The following is a 19,600-nucleotide window of genomic DNA, read 5'->3' as shown; positions in this document are numbered from 1 at the left end:
TTTGATGGTTATGTGGAGATTTGGGGGGTACAGTGTTTTTAAAAAAAAAAAAAAAAAAAAAAAAAAAGCCTGATGTTAAATTCTTGCCCTCTTTTCCGGCTCCCCCGTCCTTCACTTCTCTCTGCATGAAGGAATCGGTCATAAAGGGTCCACCTTCTGTTTTACTGTATCAGATTTGGCTATTCCAAAGAGAAGGGAGGGGCTTGTGCAATCGGGGAAATTTGCGGTTTGACCTTCAGCCGTCGTGGAGATTGTATTCCCTGATGAAGATCGCTTAGACTGCGAGAGCGCTCAATGAATGAAACATTTTGAAACTCATATGCAGTCAGGGAGGGATTACACAAACACGGTCAGTGCGTGAAAGTCGTGCTCCACCAGTACTATGTGACACCAGTTTGAGACGGGCTGCTGTAGATGTTATGCAAGCTGATGCATTTTACAACCCATGTGTCACTTGAGGCGGTGGAATAAAGGCTGAATGTGCCTTACAGGTGAGTAGTTGGACCGCTTGCCCATACTTCAGGTACTGAGGCTGGAACAGGTCGTGGGAGGCTGCGGTACACTTCTGAGTCGATGGTGGAGTGAAATGAAGAAACCAAGTATTGGCAAAGTCATCAGAAGCCGTCCTGAGGTGGATAAGTATCTCTATGTAGTTGCTGGCAGCTGGAGTTCAGGTATCATCAGGGAACAATGAAGGCAAAATTCTGCTGTGTTGTTTGTGCCACTGGCCAAGCTTAAAAAGCTCTTTAAACACAAACAATTTGTTGGAAAGGCTACAATACTAAATAGTATCCTAAAGAGCCTCCGGTATTTTGTCTATAATGTGGTTTAATTTTCCCCTTACAGTCCAGATTTGGAATTGTGTCTCTTAGGTTTCTACCTCCAACCTAATTGGCCTTTTGTCAGATTGAAAATGAAAAGCACTAGAATAAATAAACGATGAAATGATTACTGGATTAATTCCACTTAGCCCCCACAGTGGCGGGGCTTCATTCGTTGCTCATTCTTGCCCACTGTCATGATTTACAGGAGCCCTTGAACAGAATTCAGCCATCATTAACAACCCACGGACCTTTTTCACCCGTCGCAGCAGGAAAGGCACAGGTGTAATTAATACTATTAATGGCATCGCTGGACCTTTTAAGTGTTCCTTTTAAGTCATGACAGTGAGGCGGCACACAAAACTGAAGGGAGGTCAGCCCTTATTAATACTGTTAATTACACCTGTGCTTTTGCTGGTATGTAATGTTGAAATGTGTGCTGTGAGAATGGCCCACACAGTGGAATTGTGAAATCTGACTCAAGTCGGTACTATCGTGGATTTCAAGAGACTGTTTCACCATTACTGTGGAGAACGCACAGCGCAACATTTCTACAGCCGTTCTGGTTAAGGTGTTTCCTTTTGAGATACGGAGAATTGAACCTTTAAAGTCCCAACAGTGTATTTTAATCACCCTACAATAAGAAGTGTAAAGCTAGCTTCACTGGGCCTTTTCAGATATTTGCAACTGTGTGTGATATTGCATCATAGAAAGGAAATGTGACATCTGCCTGGGTGGGTTTTTCTCTTTTTTTGAAGAAGAAGAAACTTCAACACTATAAGAAAAAAAAAACCATCATTGCATCAAAAGCAATCTTAACCATGTATTTCCATCATTCGTCGGCACGGGTTCTCCAAACCTGGAATCCTTCTGGAAAGATGAGCACCTTGTACAATGTGTCTGCCTCCGAGGTAAAATCTTACATAAATCAAGTCTGGTCTACAAGTTGTAGAGACTGTCCAAATAAGAATTTGTTCCCACCTAGCTGGGTGTAATACAGCTAACCTCATTTCAGCACTGATGAAGAGGTAAAAAAAAAAAAGCACTGGCAATATCTCCAGAGTTACGGTATGTTTTAAGTAGCATATTAAAGAGATGATGTACTTGCCATTCATAACATTTAAGAGCACAGCATTTAACATATTCCTTTTAAACAGCCAAGAGATTAGCTATACAAATTTCCCATGTTACACTGGAGTTCCACAGAGAGGATGGCTTAATGTGAGCAGCTATGATCCATTTAGGTTTGTTTCGTCTGTCCTTATATATTGCTGCTTTACACAGTAAAGAATATGTAACTGCTCAAGATTTAAGTCTAAATGCTTGAATCTCGACTGTGTAACGTGTAAAACTTTAATCTGATGTCTTATAAGGGTGAATATTATTGTCTGTCACTGACAATTAGATATAGGGAGCAGCCTCAGGCAGTAGGCACAAATACTTGAGTTCTCGTTGTGTTGTAAATTGGTTTGAAAAGCTAAAACTGAACAGCAAATATTTGAGTGTTTAGTTTAAAGGCGTTTAAACTGAACAATTCATCTGAATCCCACTGTGGTCAGTCCACAGGAAAAGCCGCTAATGTTACCGTGTTAAACAAGGCCAGGCAGGTTTTAGCAGAACCACAAACTGGTAACACATTTAACATTTAGCTGATTTCATATGAAGTTTGCTCTGCACATTAACTGACATAAACTGAGTTTTCAGTTACATGACACTGCAAAAAAATAAAAGGGAGGGGCGGTGTCTAAGTTACCAACTAGGCTTAACTTGCTACCGTGCAGTTATTTTTCTTGTTCCTGTGAAAATGTCATGTTGCTTTTCATTCGAATACTGTATTAAAAAACAAAAAAGAATGATTAATGTCACATCAATGTTGTGAATTTTGAGAAAATGTGTAATTACTTTGTTTTGGCTTTGCAGGGCACCCCACAGCTTAAACTGCTGAGATGATCAAATGTCAAGTGGGATGAAAGGCTTGCAAGGAAGGTTTTTGAAATGGGAGGGGGAGGGGGAGGGGCTTACCATTAAAACTGTCGAACAATTTTGTTTCTGTGCAACTAACTTATTCCTCCATCTGGGAGATGGAAAAAAAAACAAACTCCCTCAGCGACACAATGATACATAATTCATCTCTAAATGCAATTGTTCATGTATTAAATGGAGCAAAGTGAGGAAATAAGAAATAAAAAGAAACTTATCTTACAGCCATTTTTCATCCACAACATCCTAAGGAGCTACATTGCACTGTTTTCATCCCACTCGTCTATTTATTCACCCTTTAACGCATCAATTCAGACATGTTTTTAAGGCTGCTTTTGCTTTTTAAAATAATACCAATCTGTGCTTTGCTGCCTTCTTCACAGACCTATTTACATTGCTGGGGAGTTTTCTTTTCTTATAAGTGTTTATCTCCATCGTAAAAAACATCATTCATCAAGTAATAAAGAGCCTTGGACAGACATGAATTCTGCCACTAAACACAGAGGTTTGCATGTTGCAGTTGTGTGGCTTTGACCATCACATTGTAACTTGGACATCATCTACAGTTAAAACTCAGCACTTTATCCATTCATCAGAATGCCATTCAGCAGCATATATTATCATCTTCAGTCATTACCAGACTACCCTCTGGAGGCTTTTTACACAATTATGTTTCATGGTAAAGGCACTTAAGGTGTTTTAGAGAACTGAATCATGATGAAAAGAAGAAGTAAATGCAACATGACAACAATGATAATTGCACAGCGATGATTTGCAAATCATCCAAAGCCTGTTTATATTCAAAAGTAGTGTGAAAACGACATACAGTAGCACAAATAGAAATGTAGACCTTTAAGTAATATTTGAAGATAAGCTGCTCAATCTAAATGATATGCAGAAAAGTTGACAACAAGAGACTGTTAGTGATGGAAAAAAGAGCATCCCAGCAAGGCTGAATCTTTCCCAAGCAATCACTTCATCTAAAAATGGGTTCACAAAGTAAACATAATGATCCTCAGCTTCAAATGTTTATGGTAAACACAAAATTTGATAATCTACCAGACATTATGTTATCAAAAGCTTGAGCTGAACAAATTCCTCAATGCAGGGAACAAGGCCAAAAATAAGTGGCCTGCTGAGTGGGCATCATCTTCGAGACTCTCAAAAAGCAGACAAGAAAATCACAGTGCAGTGGAAGTCACTAGTTTACAGAGTAAAGCGTTGCCATTTTATGTTTCTGGAAGCGATGTTGATGTGTAAGCCCAATGCCTTTCTGCCTTTCTGCCCTTCTTCAGTTCTAAACTAGATGGTGGGGAGTATCAGCTTATGAGCAGAGAGGGTTGTTACGTGTTACTGAACCCCCTGACCAACATGCGTGTCGTTTGAGTCGTTATCACCCATGAATTGATACATGTAATCCTCACTTTTCTCTCCCAGCAGAGCCTGCTGTCACCACTACCTCATCACACTTTGTGAGGTCAGGGAGTTTTGAAACTTTTCCTGACCCTTGCAGACAGTTTTAGAAACCTCACCTAACTCACCCAAACAGTGAAGTTGTGCTGTTGTGTTGACAATGAGACATAGTTACAGGCAAAACTGAGTGAAATGTGAGATTTCCCAGAGGAGGCAACACCAAGCCACGTTCTGGCTCTACATTAAAAAAAAAGTCCACCCACTAGAAACATTTGGTGCAACATTAAAACAAATGCTACGGCAAAGGAATACCAGGACCGTTCTGAAACATTAAGATAAGAAATAATTAAGTTTCTCAGTTGTACTATGTGAAACTTTGTGCGCAAAATGTTTGCAACTCATCTGGTTGTTTTTTTATTTACGTTTCACATGGTGTCCAAACTTTTTCGGGAGTTATTTGCATTATTATCATCATGCAGTACACTGCCGTTCAGACTGTTGGATATTTTACAAACGCAATGTAAAATTCAAATGACATGTTTTGTATGTAATGTCACCTTTGACCTGTGGTGGAGGAGAAGAGCGGAAAGGACGTACTCAAAAAGATAAAGAGCTCCGTCGTTGAGTACAAGAAGCAAATATAACCAAGTCAACAGGACCGGCCAAATGTTTGATGAGGAGCGATGCACACTTGTTATCAGGCTATTTGCTGTGCGACAATTTCCTGGAAATATTTTAGTAGAGCTGATTGGTATGAGGTCCATATCGGTTAACACAAGTAAACAGAGGAGGGTTGCATGGCAATGATATTCACTGGAAAGTTGAAAAATACATCTCAGAGTCCTGCAAAACTGCGATAATATACTACATCTGTTAAACAAACAGAAAACACTCTTCATCTTGCAAGCAAACAAGGCAACGATGCACAGAATGTCAGAATATATACAATCGGGCAGATGAAGGTAACTGTAAACTCAGCCTCGACTTTTCACTGTAGGATTTTAAACCTCACAATCGTACCAATCGCATGTACATGTCCATTCATAAAAGTGGACATGCTCACAGTGATGAATTAGCTGACTCAAAACATACAAGAATGACCCAAAACCCGGCTCTTCCTAAAAGTCTTGTTCAAATATATCTGGAAATTAGCCAAGACAGAGCCGATATGTGCACAGTGAAGGCACAAGTCTTTTTCTACTAAGCTTCTATTTTAATTCTGTAGTCTATAAACCATGTAATCATGTTAGAGGGCTCTTGTGAAATGTGTTGCACTTTACCAAAAGGAGGAAGTCAGCGAGCAGACAAAGAGATCTGAGAGTTAGGACAGAGAGTACGTCTCCATGAGGGAGAGAAAGTGTGTGTGTGTGTGTGTGTGTGTGTGTGTGTGTGTGTTTCTCCCCTGAAGCCCGATTGTTATGATAAGCAAATTACAGATTGTGTCGACGACATCCGCATTACTGCAGGTCCCTCATATTCAACAACATGCATCATCATTTCATCACTTTAGACCAGTCAAAAGCGATAAGAAAAATCACCATGTAATTTAACCAAGGTGGTATCTGCTATGCTTCATTCAGTGAGCTTAAGTACATATATTTCTTTATCATGCTCATTCAATTTACCACGGTGCCTCGCCAATATAAAAAAAATCAGGGAAACTATAAGATGTTCCAGTTGCTCTTCATAACTAATGCTGTTATCACAGCAAAATCCCTGTTTTTTGGGGGTTTTTTTTGTTAAACACACAGTATGACGTGATGATCTGAGGCATAAGATCATATTCCAGTTTAACCAAAGCCCCGGGCGAGTCTACTGACAATCGTAAAAAGACTTCTCTTTCCGGTACAAAAACCCAACAAAGAAAAGTGACATAAAACAATTGGGTTGAGTCTAAAAAATGAAAAGTGGGAGCAAAAACTTGGTTTATGACAACTGAGGCCACATCTAAAATGCCTCTCAGTGTCCTGAGTAAGACAAGCAGGTCTGATTTAGTGTTCTTTATAGACTCCTCTATGGTTTTGACCAACACGAGAGCAAAGCATGGACAATATGGCCATGTGAAAGACAGCCATATAAGCCATATTGTATCCCAGAGGACAGATGAGCCCATGCTGCCTTCTGGTTTGAACACACAAATGGGTCCAAAGTGATATTTTTTTTAAAGCTTTTTCCAAATACAAGGCAGCCAGTACAATGTGGAAAACCATGAGAGTTTAATCATCAACATGTTTATGACTCTGCAATCACAGTCACGATGTAAACATGACAAAAATATTGTTTAATTGAAATGCCATGCGAATAAGACTCCTTGATACTATCTGGGATTACTTCACCAATTTAACTTTGCATTCCTATAAGGGACCAAAATAGAAAGAAAATAAGAAAAAGTGAACACAAATGACTCAACAGAAGCAGATTTCCTTTTTTTTGATCGACACATTCTTGCTCCACGCAAGAAATAAAGCAACGTTAGCCACAATGCAACTCAGCTTGACTGACGAGTTGATTTGGGTCATGTATCTTAGAGGTTTAGTAAGATATGAACGGTTGGCCACAGACCTCTGGCAAGCTCATTTCATTCTGGCTCCACACCCCTCAACCTTTTGCTTTTCAAACTTCGTTGTCTCCCTCTGGAGATAGCGAAGGCCTCTTAACATTTTTACACATAGTGTATTCGGGTTTTCCACAAATCTTGTGTTTCAGACTCATTTTGAAATGAGTCCATATTATATTGACTTATTTTCTCATCAGTCTGTACGCCATTACTCATGCACCTTTGAAAATGTAGCCTCAAGTCTCCAGGGAATGATCCTGCAAGCTTGGCACGCTTTGTTTTGGAAATTTATCCTGCTCTTTTAGACAAAATCGTTGCGCAGCCATTTTCAGGTAACTCAACGACTCTTAACGCATCATTCAAGGACTTTCACACAATTTTCCCAAAGCCACTCCTGTTAGTTCTGGTGCTTCGAGTGCTTTGGGTCATCATCTTGTTGAAATGTAAAGCTTTGCCCCAGCTTGAGATTCTCTTTAAAAAAATGTTTCACTTGGGATTGCTCCTTATTTTTTGGCTTTTATCTTCCCTTACTCAGTTTCCCCGCAGAATAATGATTCCATTGCTATGTTTGAAACATAAGGATGCTATTAAAGAGGCGGTGCACAGAGCTCAACTGCAAGTGTCATAAAAATGTATCTGAATAATTGTAAATTCTTTATTCTGTTCAATGAACAAACCCTCCGGACATAAAAAAAAAAATATGACTATAAACTGTATTTGACCTGTGTGCTGCCGAAAGTGCTCTAGAAAATTATAGCCTAAAGAGGGGCCGGAATACTTATACGAATTAAATAGTTTAGTCTTTTATTTATGGACATAACAACACCACAAACAGCTGATTTTCTTTGCCATCGCGGAGGATTGTTTGAAAATTGATGATAAGTTTAATAAAATGTGGAAAACGTGAAAGGGTCTGCCAACTTTCTGAATGCTCTGTGTACAGTAGTCCACAGTAGTACTCAACACCTGGAAACAGTTACCCCAAGTTTTCCAGCCATAGGAAATACATGTGTCAAGAACTGATAAGGAGCAAATCCTCTGTTTTCACCTCTCTACCAATCCATCAATATGAATACCATTGTACTGATATATTTCCATTGCTGTCATTTCATGATATTCAAAATAAAGACAGAAAAGGGCTTATCCCAGGTGATTTTACACAGCAGACAACGTAATCTGATAATAAGAGACTATGATGAAAAAAACATCATCTACATGTTTGTACTCTGATTCCGAGTACAAACATGTAGATGACGTTTTTTTGTTCTGTTTGGCTTGAAATATGCTAAAAGTTTAACCCCACTACTGCTGATAGATAATTGTTGATTTGACTTTTGTTTTTACAATTATCTACTGCATGACATTAATAAACTCATATCTCATGGATGACCTTGTCCCTTGATCAATAGTCATTGGCTCGGGGGTCCTCAATCACTTCCGCAAAATAGGGAGATTTAAATGACAGGTATTTTTTATATAAAAAAATAAAAGTGAACAAACAGGTTCATGGCTGCCGTTGTTTTATCACGCGAGTTTAATTAACAGTAATTTAGATAATTTAATTTCGATAATCATTTTAAAACAGTCAAACAAACGCCCTTGTATTTATTTTCCAACCTCCACACTCACTGAGAGCGTAATACGGTTACGGTGGGGTCAGTGACCGCGCACGCCGCCTGTTTATCTGTATGAGAGGTCCTCGGGAGCGCGCCCCCCCTGGCCGAGGAAGGTGAGCGAGTGTCTGGAGGGGAGGACTCGGGAGCGCGACCAGCCGAGGGATCGATCGGATTAAACTCGATTTGAGTGAAATTAACACAAAGGAGAGGAGAGCAACGCACACTAGTCGACGAGGTCGCGGATGCGAGACACGCCGGAGAAATATTTAATGAAAAACAAAAAAAACTTGAACTTTTTTCCTCTGTTTATTTATATTTCAAACTGAAAGGACCACGGTGGATTTTTTTTTTCAAGCAAGCGGAGATACTACCCTAATAACGAGGAGTTGATTTGATAAAAAGCCCGAAGTGACCGAGCTTGTTGGGTAAGCGAACAAATGCCCCTCTCAGTGAGTGCATTTTCATATTTTCGAGCACATTACAGCACGAGTGAGATGTTTCGTAGTAACCACCGGTGTAGGATGAAACCCGTTTAAATTCCCTGTGAATAGTAAGTTTTCCATACTTTTCAACCCAATCGGACTGTAATCTGCCGTGTGAGTTGTGTTTTTCAAGCCGACGGGCTTTCCTTCAGAGCGAACTCTTAGGAAAGATCATTTACAGGACTGCTGGTTAATTCAGCTTCTGTTTTAATTTCTCATTTAAGCAGAAAGTCATTGAAGGTCCATGTAGCTGCCATGCCGACATGCTAACAATAGCAAGTTTAGCTTTGCCACCCGCTGCATCGTTCACACACACAGACGCACAACAGTCCCAGTTAGTTAGTTGAAAAGTGGAAAGAATCTTGTTCAGGATTCCAAGGAGAGTTTCACTGTTTCTTTGACTGTTTCCCTCACAACTTATTGGATTTTGTTACATACAATATTGGCATAATTCAGTTTTAAAGAGTAAGTGTTAGCCCTGTTAGCTAATTGTGTTGAAGCTTCCAGGAGACACGAGGTGGCTCGAGCGTAGAGGTGAGTCACTAGCCTACTGAATGAGAGGAGCTCTCTGAGGGAGATTCCCAACGGAGAATACTTGGCAGATAAAGCCAACGTCGCCTGGCATGAGTTGAATTAAATGTATTTTCCCTTTTAAAGTTTAGATAACAATTCAATTTCCTCTCGTTATAAACGCTTTTGCGGTAAATGGGACGGTGTAAAGTGTTTGTAGTAGTCGCTAGTTTTATTGGACGGAAGGGACAGAGCAGTGGAGGAGAGGAGGGGGGAAGCTGTGAGGCCAGGCGGTCATTCCACAAAATCGTGTTTTTCACGTTGTTTCCAACCCGTTTTTTGTTACAAAATCATTTTAAATTTGTCCAATCGGGACTATACTGTCTGTGGTGAGCTTTGGGGTGGCGAAAAAACTGGTTTATACAAATAAAACCGAGAGGAGTCTTCCGTTCCCTAGTCCGGAACGACGTGCGAAATACCACTGATAGGCTAATTAGCCGTGCTAGCCGCTGGAGGTTGGCCCAGTGCTGGGACTCAGAAGTTCAGCTAGCCTGTTAGCCAGCTCTCATCCTTATTGTGTACGAACGAAACCACTTATTAGCCCCCTCGAGCTAAACACGAACCTGCTCGAGGCGGTTGTCGTTCGCGCTGTTGTTCTTTGGTAAGAAAGACAACTTTACTAATCTTTCGTCTCACTTTTTGTCTAGGTTTTTTTTTTGGGGGGGGGGGGGCAAAGCTAACATTAAGTATTATTTTTGGTTATTTTCCGCGTTTTGTGATGAGCTTGTTTGTAGTTGCGTTGCGTCCGGGGATCCAAGTTTGCTAACCACTACGTCTACACTTGTTACTCGGTGTGGACAGGAGAAAATGCTGCCCAAAGCACCTGCCGATGGTATTGTACTTCATCTTGGTTGCAGCTGCTCATATTCATGTCATACAAACAAAGTTCCATTATTTGATTCAGTGCCGTTTGGCTTCATTTCGTGTGTTTGTTCCGCTATCCCGCAGTCTTTCTCTATTATGTGTCCTGTAAACGGTCAACTTGCATAATGGTCACCCCGCCGCTCTCATGCAACTCTGGAAGCGCAAAAAAAATCACTGGGAAATGAGCATTTATCATCTAAGCAGTCATTGGCATTTATTCTCACGTTGTAATTTAATTCACTGAGACTTTCAGTGTTATTGTGCTGGTTTGTTATTTCTCCGGCTGCAGTTTGCCAGAGAGCCAGGAGCTGCTACCCCCACCACCTTGTGTCTGTGAGCCAAGATGGCAGCTAGTCATGTTTAGCGGGCCACAGAGGGAGAGATAAGAGGCCCCGACCACACACACACACACACACACAGCACAGCACACAACAGATGTTCAGCACTATTTGGTCTCTCTCCCGTTCTTTTCTTTTCTTGTAGTTAGAACTGAGATAGTCTTCCTCCTTCAGCCACAAGGCTGCTTTGGTTTGTTAAAGAGGAAGCTGTTCTGAACCATGTTGGAACTTTAGTTAAAAAGTTAGTCCCTAAATGATGCCCTTTTATTAGTGGAAAATTTTAGCAAATATACGCATCTAAATTGCTCAGTCAAGCAGATGAGTGGTATTTTCTTGTTGAATGAGTTTTTTTTTAAATAAATTAAACTAGGCTTAAAAAAATAGAATTAGTTGTGTTGGTGAGCTTGAGTTGCTTGTTTTAAGCAACTAAAACTTCCTCTTTATTTTGTCCATTCCAAAAAATATGTGACTTTTGACACATTCGGAAATGTATTTATTTATTTTTTTAGCTCAGGAAATCCTTCCTCTTTGATGCTAACAATACATTGACGGACACCATGTAGTGGAATGTCTCAGATCATATGTAAGCGTTAACATACCATAGTTAATTTAGATTTCACAGTGTGATGCAATTAAATTTGCAGTGTAATATCCATTCACTGGCACCCATTCTCCTCTGTTGCCTGCACAATATATGCTTTAAAGGATAACTGCGGCATTTTCAACATTAAAGGGGAACTGTGGTATTTTCAACATTAAGCCTCTTTTCTGAGTCGTCTGCAATGTTTTAGAACCCCCCTCACTGCTTTTTTGATGTTTACTGCTGTCTCCGGTATTTGCCTAATTTTGATTCTTCTCAACCTGCTTCAGAATGGCAAGTCATGCGCATGTCCTAAAAGGTCCGTAAAAGCACCATAAAAGTCCGTTTTCAAAATCATCAACTCACCGGAGTGGTTACTGGTGTGCACTGGTAATCCATATCAAATTTCGTTGCGAAAAGTTGCCATTTTGTAAATCCCATTGAGTTCTATTGAAGACTGGATGTTCGTTGATATTACGTTGATAGCGGAAGTTTATCCACGGCTGTGAGGTGGCTAAGAAAATAGTTCGAGCATGAACGAGCTGCCACGACTCAGAAAAGAGGCTTAATGTTGAAAGTACCGCAGTTATCCTTTAAATGTTTCCACGACCATAATGTTTTACCACTGTCTGGTGGGGCTGTGTTCTTTAGTTTTGGAAGAATGGAAAAAGACACTATTGAGCAGGTGTCCTTCAGTTTGTCAGGTTTTTGAAAAAGCTACTCCCTGTTGTTTTGACCTATGAATCATAACTGTGGCCAGTGTTGATTATCTGAAAACACTTGGAAGTGCCATCTTCTTTTGACCTTTTAACCAACTCTTCATGCTGGCTTGGAATAGTTCAGAGTAATGGGATGAAACTTCTAGCCTGACTACGTCATACTCACGATTCTAGTCAGAATGTGAGTCTGATACCGCTCAATAGAGATTTGAGTATGGGGCGTGTTTCAACCGAACCAGGAGAAAAAATGCCTCTTCGCTCAATTGGATAGACCTATAACCAATCAGAGCAACGTAGTATGTGACGTAGCTTAAGCGACACACACTTGTTGTAGGAACGACGGCAAAAACATCTTTTCTATCGATAAAAGCCTTTATCGCGTTCCTCTGTTCGTCTTTCAAAATGAATGCAATGTGGAGATCCTGTAGAACAGACTCGATGGCAGAATCTACACGCCCTAGCTCTCCAGCGGCAGCCGTGTTCAGCTCTTTAGTGACGTAGTCGATAATGTCCCTGTTGATCATCTGTCCATCATCGTATAAAGCCCGCCCTGGCAATCTGATTGGTCCGACCAATTCTTGGTCGGGCATAATGATTTCCCAACTGAGCAGAGCCAGACCGAACTTCCCGACCAAAACTTTTATGGGCGGGGCTAAATTCGGCTGGCACCCAGGCTATGAAACTTCTAGAAGTGTAGGAAAGGGGCTGATGAAGAGAGGTCAAAGGTGATATGGATTTGTGTACAGGAGAGGACTGCTTTCTAGTTTTGTGGTATGTCTTTGCTTACATTATCAGACTATTAGTTTTGGCAAGTAGTCCTTCTCTGTATTAAGTGTTTGTTAGCTCCTTTAACTGCTACTAATCACATCCCACGTACAGCCTTGAACTCTAGTGTGCATGCCTAAAGTTGGTGATTTAGAAAATGAACAGAAAATGTTTCCGACTAATCTCGGTTAAAATCGGTTCATATTATCTCTGAACTTGCGAAAAGCTGCAGAGTGTTTTAGGTGAACATGGATTAATCTGGAGAAAAGTTGGGGGCTGTGATGAGGACAGTTCTCTGGAGACTGAAAGGAAGTTTACACTTTTAATACACTGTTACACCCTCTTGAGTGTGAAGTAAAGTAACTGCTAAATGTATCTAACATGTTGGCTGTGTGTGGTTTATTCTGTAGTTGTCAGGAAAGATTACTCGATGTGGGGATGATGGCCAAGATGACCTCGATTTTGTGTTTGCATTGAAAACAGGACTTACTGTGACATTTGAAAAGAACAAAAATTAAAAAAAGGATTCAACTTAAAATATATTGGGAAATGCACAAAGAGCATGTTGACCTTGGCAGAAAAAATAAATGGCATGCTTTCCATTTAAGTGATAGTTTTTTTTTTTCTTATTTTGTCCTGTGACTGTGTGTTCTAAAAACCATTTTATTGTGTCTGCATGTTCCAGTGAGCCCACTGGATAAGAGTAGTTACGTGACTAAAGCAGAGGTTTAATGTTCTCTGCTGTTGGGTTGAAAAAATTACATGCAGTTTGTCCCATCAACAATTGAAATCGGTCAAAATAAGTTGTGGCCTGTTTTTATGCTGCACTTTTACACTTCAGCGTGTCTTTTGTAAATCCCTGATTGCACTTTTCTTGATTCTTAATTTTTTGACTTACAGAAGCTCCATCAGCAGCAGTTTGTGCTCTGGGCCTAGTGACTTATAATTATCTGCAAAAAGTTGATGCTTTCTCTGTGACTGATTCCTTTGCCATCAGGCTGTAAAAGCACTTTGGAATCAGTTCACAGCCGTCAAGCAAGCCTGTGATCACTCTTGAACTGCAAGTTGAGTTTACCAGAAAAAGAAAATTCAACAAGTTTTTTTTTTTTTTTTACTGCTGCCCCCTTATCAAGCAACAGCTGCTTATGTTTAAAGAAGTTTTCCGTAATTGTTGCGATGGGTCTGAGTTTACTGCAGGATTTGCTTCCTCTCAAATCCTTCCCACGTTGCAGTTGTTTTCTGGTGGAGCTTGAAAATAAACACAGACCCCCCCCCACACACACACCAATTTAAAGTAGACGGATGAATTTTGCAGGTGGATACCACAAATTTAAAAAAACTAAGCTCTCTTGGTCAGATAGTACAATGTGGTGTGATGCAGCAGACAGTTAAGTGTTTAAAGTCTTCTGTTCCATGTCTGAGCTGGAGTGCTGGTGTTTGTTAAGGTGGCCATTTTGTCTCCTATCATCATGTGTCATGGATGGCAGCACTGTTAGCAGAGATGAGAAGTGGGGCTGTTGTTTGCCTCTATCTCTTTCATCTTTGCCATCTATCGCTCCACCTCCACCCACCCACTCCCTGCTTAAGCATGAGCCTCCCTCTTCTTTCTTCTCTTCATTGTCACCTTTCTCTCTTTTTTTTTCTCTCTTCATCTTTGCCTGCCTCTTTCCTTCCCTCCCTCCCTCCAGTCCTATCATTTCCAGCCAAAAGGTTAGCGGGGGTCTTTAGCACCGTGGTGACATTCAAAACTGAGTGTCATCGCTGTCTCTCTTGCTCTCTCACCTGTCTCGCTCTCTGTCCCCTCCTCCTTCGAGTTTGCATCCCCCACCCCCATCATCCTCCTGCAGTGAGGGCCTTCTGGACCAAGTGCTGTGCCTAGAAGAGAGGTTGGCATAAATACAGCTCTCAAGTGTTTTGTGTGTGGGCTGCATGTGTTTTCTGTGTGTTGAAGGAGACGGCCTGTCAAGTACATCTCTGACCCATATGTGTGTGTTCTCCTTTTAATCTGTCTTTGACCTCTGCTGGTGTAGATAATGTGGCATATCCTGTTTTCTCTTCATCCCTCTGCTCTCCACTAACCCTACTGCTGCGGGGAAACAAATAAGCCAAGCTAAACCCAGGGCCTCTCCACTCAGAAATATGTGGGAGTTTTTCTGCCGTCGGCTGCTGATGAATCTCATCGCTAAAAAGTGGAGTCAGCGCTACGAAAATCTCATCAGTTTTCCCGGTACTTGCTGTCGTTTAACGGCACTGGTGTTGCATCCACATTCCCCTCAGCATTTTCAATTATCATTTCTATCAAGTGATTCACAGGACTGATGAAAGGTTAAGTGCTGCTTGTGGAATCAACATCCAGTTAGAAAGGTGGAGATGGAAGGTCATGGAGGAGAAAGATGGATGGCCAAAGAATAATGTTAACCACACGCCAGGGAGGATGTATTGTCTTAGATTATTTAAATGTTTCCACATCTCTTCTGAACTGATACTGCTGCTAATTGTTTATATTTATTGTTGCTAACAGTGCTTTTTTTCCTTTTTTTAATTTAAAAAAATAAATAAATAAATAAATTTTCTCTCGGATGATTCAAAATGTCAGGAGCTGGTTGGTCATCTTGCTGAAAAATCTTCTTGTCTGTAGTTGTGGGACTTTACAGGAAGGACTCTGGAAGTTAATTCGCTGTTAAGGGCGGATTATAGTTCTGCGTCTATCGTCTTGACGTGTTGCTTTGCTCTGGTCACGAACCACTTTTCATGTTATGGTTCTGCAACCTTGGTCTGGAATTTCTCGGGACGCACAGCAGTTTCCCCTCGCGAGAATTTCGGTGGGCGGTGACGAGAACTTCGGCGGCGCCGGCGGAAGTGTTTATCTTTAAAAAAAAAAAAAGTATGCAAGATATGGATCTGGAGTTGCTCGACATCGAAGAAGAACAGCTTCTTTTATTGGAGTTGGCGAAAATGCAAAGGAGGAAGCCACACAGACAACCGGAAAGGCACACCGAGGACCAATCACAGCCGCTTTTGTCTGCGCACTTCCGTTGGTGGTCTGCGTGCGTCTGTCGCGTAGTCAGGATTTTTCTGAGGTGCACGAGAACGCGCGCAGAGCCTCTGCGTGGGGGAGTGGTCAAGATTTTGACGCTCGCAGAGGCTCTGCGTCCGAGCGTCAGGCTTTGCGTCTGAAGCATAAATCAGCCTTTAGTAGTCAGGCGCAGGTGGAGCGAGGAGGAGGAGTGACCAATATCTGGAGATTCACTCCAGGTTGGCTTGTCCCATTGGTTTAGAAGGCCATGTCAAATGCAGTGATCTATAAGGCAGTCATGGGGGTTGGACTTTTTAGAGCTTGGTCTGTAATCGGTGTTTCTCAGCCTTCCTGTTTACTCTTGCATAAAGTGGTTCTAAAGCATTTTCGGTTTTGTGGGAAAATACCATCGCAAATCATTTCTTTGGAAGCTCATATCTGATTCATATTTTCTGTAAAAATGAAAATCTAGACTGAGGATGAAGAAAGCCCTGCCTGTGATGTTTGTGTGTTGCAGAAATGTTTCCAACCCCCCCCCCCCCAATCTATTTTTTTCTGTCTCAGAACAGCCCCAACAACCCCAAACTGCTGGTGTGGTTTCTTTTCTTTTTTTCTTTCATTTTCTAAAAAACCTAGTAAAGATTCCCAGTTAGTGACAAATCCTGTAGATTTGAAACATATACCATCTTTGAACGTCTGACAAGTTGCAGGGTTTTCCCCCAAAAGCCTGTTAACTTGTACCACAGCGCTGAATCATTTGCATCACTGAGCAATAATTTCCCCCTCACCTGTAACTCTTTAGTCGCTGATCCTCATTTAGATGTATGACTGCCACAGTCAGTTTCTGATCATAACTCAAACACCAGCATTGGAATGTTGACATAGAAACATGTAAGGAGGGAATTTAATTTAAATGAAGAGTCTGTCATCTCTTGCTGTTGGAGAGCCATGCTGGTGGGTTGACTGTGATTAAGAGTAGTAGGTGAAGTTTAAGGTGTAGTACAGTCATTTTACTGCAGCCAGTCAGGCACAGCTGTCGGCATTGGCTGTCCAAAGGTTAGGTGCATTCCACCAGACCTTTTACTGCGACCTTCGTCTTGTCCAGAATTGCATGTCAAAGCACCTATCGCATATGATGAGTTTGCATATATTGAGGTCAAATTTGAAACTTAATCTTTTCTCAGTCTACCGCAGAGCCTGTAGAGGACTGTGTGTCTGTGTGTATATGTATGTATATATACACATTTTTTTCCCTATTGTTATTGAGCTGTAGTTTGGGAGATAGAGTGGTTGTCTTTCATTGGGGATGTTGTTGTTTTGTACCCCAACTTCCCAACTATATATTGAAGTATCCTTGGCCAAGACACTTAACCCCACTTTGCCCCTTCATTGTGTTTGTCAATTGTGAGTTGCCATGGATATAAGTGTCTACAAAATTAATGACTGAATACATACAAGTAGAAACTTCCTAAGATCTGCAGCTGTGTGGGTATCGCCACACCTCTTTTTCAATACTATGTTAATTCAGCTTATAGAGGAGGTTGGTCATAATTTGTCCCTTCTCTGTACTCAGTCCAGCTTCAAACCAGGGCCAAATGAATACTCTCTTGTTGAATGCTGATTGAAAGGTTTCTCATCATTCTGGAAAGCTTTTAATTGTTAACCACAGATATAGTAAAGATGGTTGATAATGATAATTTATAGTGCCAGAATGCATGCTGTTCCTCTGTTTGGTCTCTCCCTTTCAGGACCATCCTCGGTGCATCACTCACTGAAAGACATTGGCTTAAACGAGTGATTTACAGAGGCTAGAGTCAGTTTCAGAAACCCCATAACAGGTTCTTAAGCTCAGTGAGCACATGCACACGCTCACACTCGCATACACGCACACGCTCTCTCTCTCCACTGGCAGGTTCCTTGGCCACCCCCTGTGGCCTACTTCTCTCTCTCTCTCTTGCCTCCATGTCCTCTGGGATCAGACTGAGAGCCGGCCAGTGGTTTTTCCTACCACATGGTAAAGGCAGGGAACAGATTGGATAAACACAGCCCTTTCCTGCTGACCCACCCCCGCCGACCACCACCCTCCCCCAAACACACACACACACACTGTCCATTAACAAAGCAGTCGTGCGTAAAATAACCAGATTTTCTCTAGCTTCACTGCTTCTTTCTTTCTTCTCTCGCTCTCTTGATCCCCCCCCACCGCCACCTCCTCCTCCTCTTCTCTCTTCCTTCCTTCCGGGCCTCAAATCCCAGCCCCAAACACACAGCCCTGCATCCCCTCACTTGAGCGTAATTACACACACAGCTAGCCAGCTCCTGCATGCTGTCCTCCATTTGGGAACAAAGGTATAAATTATAGTGGCTTAGATCCTAGTGGAAATGGGAGTTGGGTGGGGGCACACGTGTCCTCCAGAGGAAGAGGGAGATCACTCACTCTTTCAGGTGTCTAGTTTGGTTGCGTCTGTTAAGCTGTCGTTGTAGTAAGTTTCTTTGGCTTGGGTTTGTTTGTGTGTGCCTGTCTGTGTCTCAAAGGAAACATGGTGGTGTTGACATGGCAGAGCCTGTAGTAAAGCCTGGAGGCTACAGACAGTTTAGCTGCCAAACTGTTGACAGAACTGCATTGAGCTACTATTGGCTAATCTCCTTACCTTCTTCCCTCTTCCACCACAGACTAACATACACAAAGTGATTTGGAGCTTTTTGGTGAAGTGTGACTTTCCACTTGTGTTCAGACAAATACTGCAGAAAGAGAAGAAATGGTACAGTCAGAAACTGGTTGACTGTTAATCAGGAAGTCTTCGACATATGTTTAGAGCAGGAAAACGGACAAGGTGTGCCATGGATGGTATAATGCTTGCAGGTTTTCATTCCAGCCCACATTTACAGCAGGTGACGTCACCAACAAGCCTGCACTCACATTGCGAGAACTTATCTATTATGTCACCTGATGAAGCGTCTGGATGGGCTGAAAATGTGAAGACTTTCAGGAGTGGGGAACACCGTCTGCTTATATTTATAGAAATTGGTTATTAATACTAGATAATGTACACATTAAACTCTTTAACCTCTCAATATTGTGGAGCCTTAGGGTATTACAGAAATGCCTCTAAATTTTGTGCATGTATTAAAGAACTTAAATGTGAAAACTTTTTTCATTGGCTTGGGTATTAGTGTGTTTTTATGTGGAGTTTGTTTAATGAAGGCCCATCTCTGATGCAGTACAGTGAATGACTGCTGCTGCTGCTGACTGCCAGAGAGGCCATTCACTTGCACTAACTTGGCAGTGATATTCTGTGGTTTCGGCTTGGCTGAACGAGTGGCCTCGATAATTGTGGTTTGACAGATCTGCAGAGTCTGTGTGAATTCCTGAGCCTGGCTGCTGATCGCCAGTTCATTCATCAGCTCAGCTAAAACTATCGTGTTAGAATGGCTTGGTGATCACTTGTAGTTTCAGGTGAGCTGACGGTTGTGGAGTGGTTAATTATTTTCATATTCTCATATGCTCCTCCAGCAGTGACGGAACCAAAGGGTTTTCGTTTTCCGTCTATCAAGGCTTTAAAGTGGAAACTAACGTCACTTCAAGGTCAAAGTCTTGATGCAGTATCTCAAGTTTTATTTTGGGACACTGTTAGCTTACAGTAGCAACACACAGGAAATAAAAGGAAAGGCCTTTTCCTTCCCCTCCTGAAACTCGGCTTTCCACATTGCTGTTGAGTAGTGCCCACTGATCATATCTTTTCTTTATTCTTATTTCTTTGACAGGATTGGCACGCATTTGATGGTTAGTATTGCAATGACAATAGGTGTAGGTTGGATGGAAGACATTTATCACCTTGGATTTGAGGACATTATGAAGGGAACTTCTGATGCTTTAGA

General features: G+C 41.5%; 1 protein-coding gene across 3 annotated transcripts in view; it reads left to right on the top strand.

The window, feature by feature from the left end:
- Positions 1–8,431: 8,431 nt before the first annotated feature.
- chd7 (chromodomain helicase DNA binding protein 7) overlaps positions 8,432–19,600 on the top strand; it is a 70,197-nt gene continuing 59,028 nt past the window's right edge. The window contains exon 1 of one of the 3 annotated variants that reach the window (XM_075483710.1): positions 8,432–8,812. The gene's annotated coding sequence lies outside the window, so the exon portion shown is untranslated. Of the gene's footprint in view, positions 8,837–10,019; positions 10,041–19,600 lie in introns of those variants that run through there. The other 2 variants (XM_075483711.1, XM_075483712.1) reach the window with 2 other exon arrangements.

The sequence above is a fragment of the Odontesthes bonariensis genome, chromosome 14 (assembly GCF_027942865.1).
Source record: "Odontesthes bonariensis isolate fOdoBon6 chromosome 14, fOdoBon6.hap1, whole genome shotgun sequence".
Taxonomy (NCBI): domain Eukaryota; kingdom Metazoa; phylum Chordata; class Actinopteri; order Atheriniformes; family Atherinopsidae; genus Odontesthes; species Odontesthes bonariensis.
This window is presented reverse-complemented; position numbering and strand designations above follow the sequence as displayed.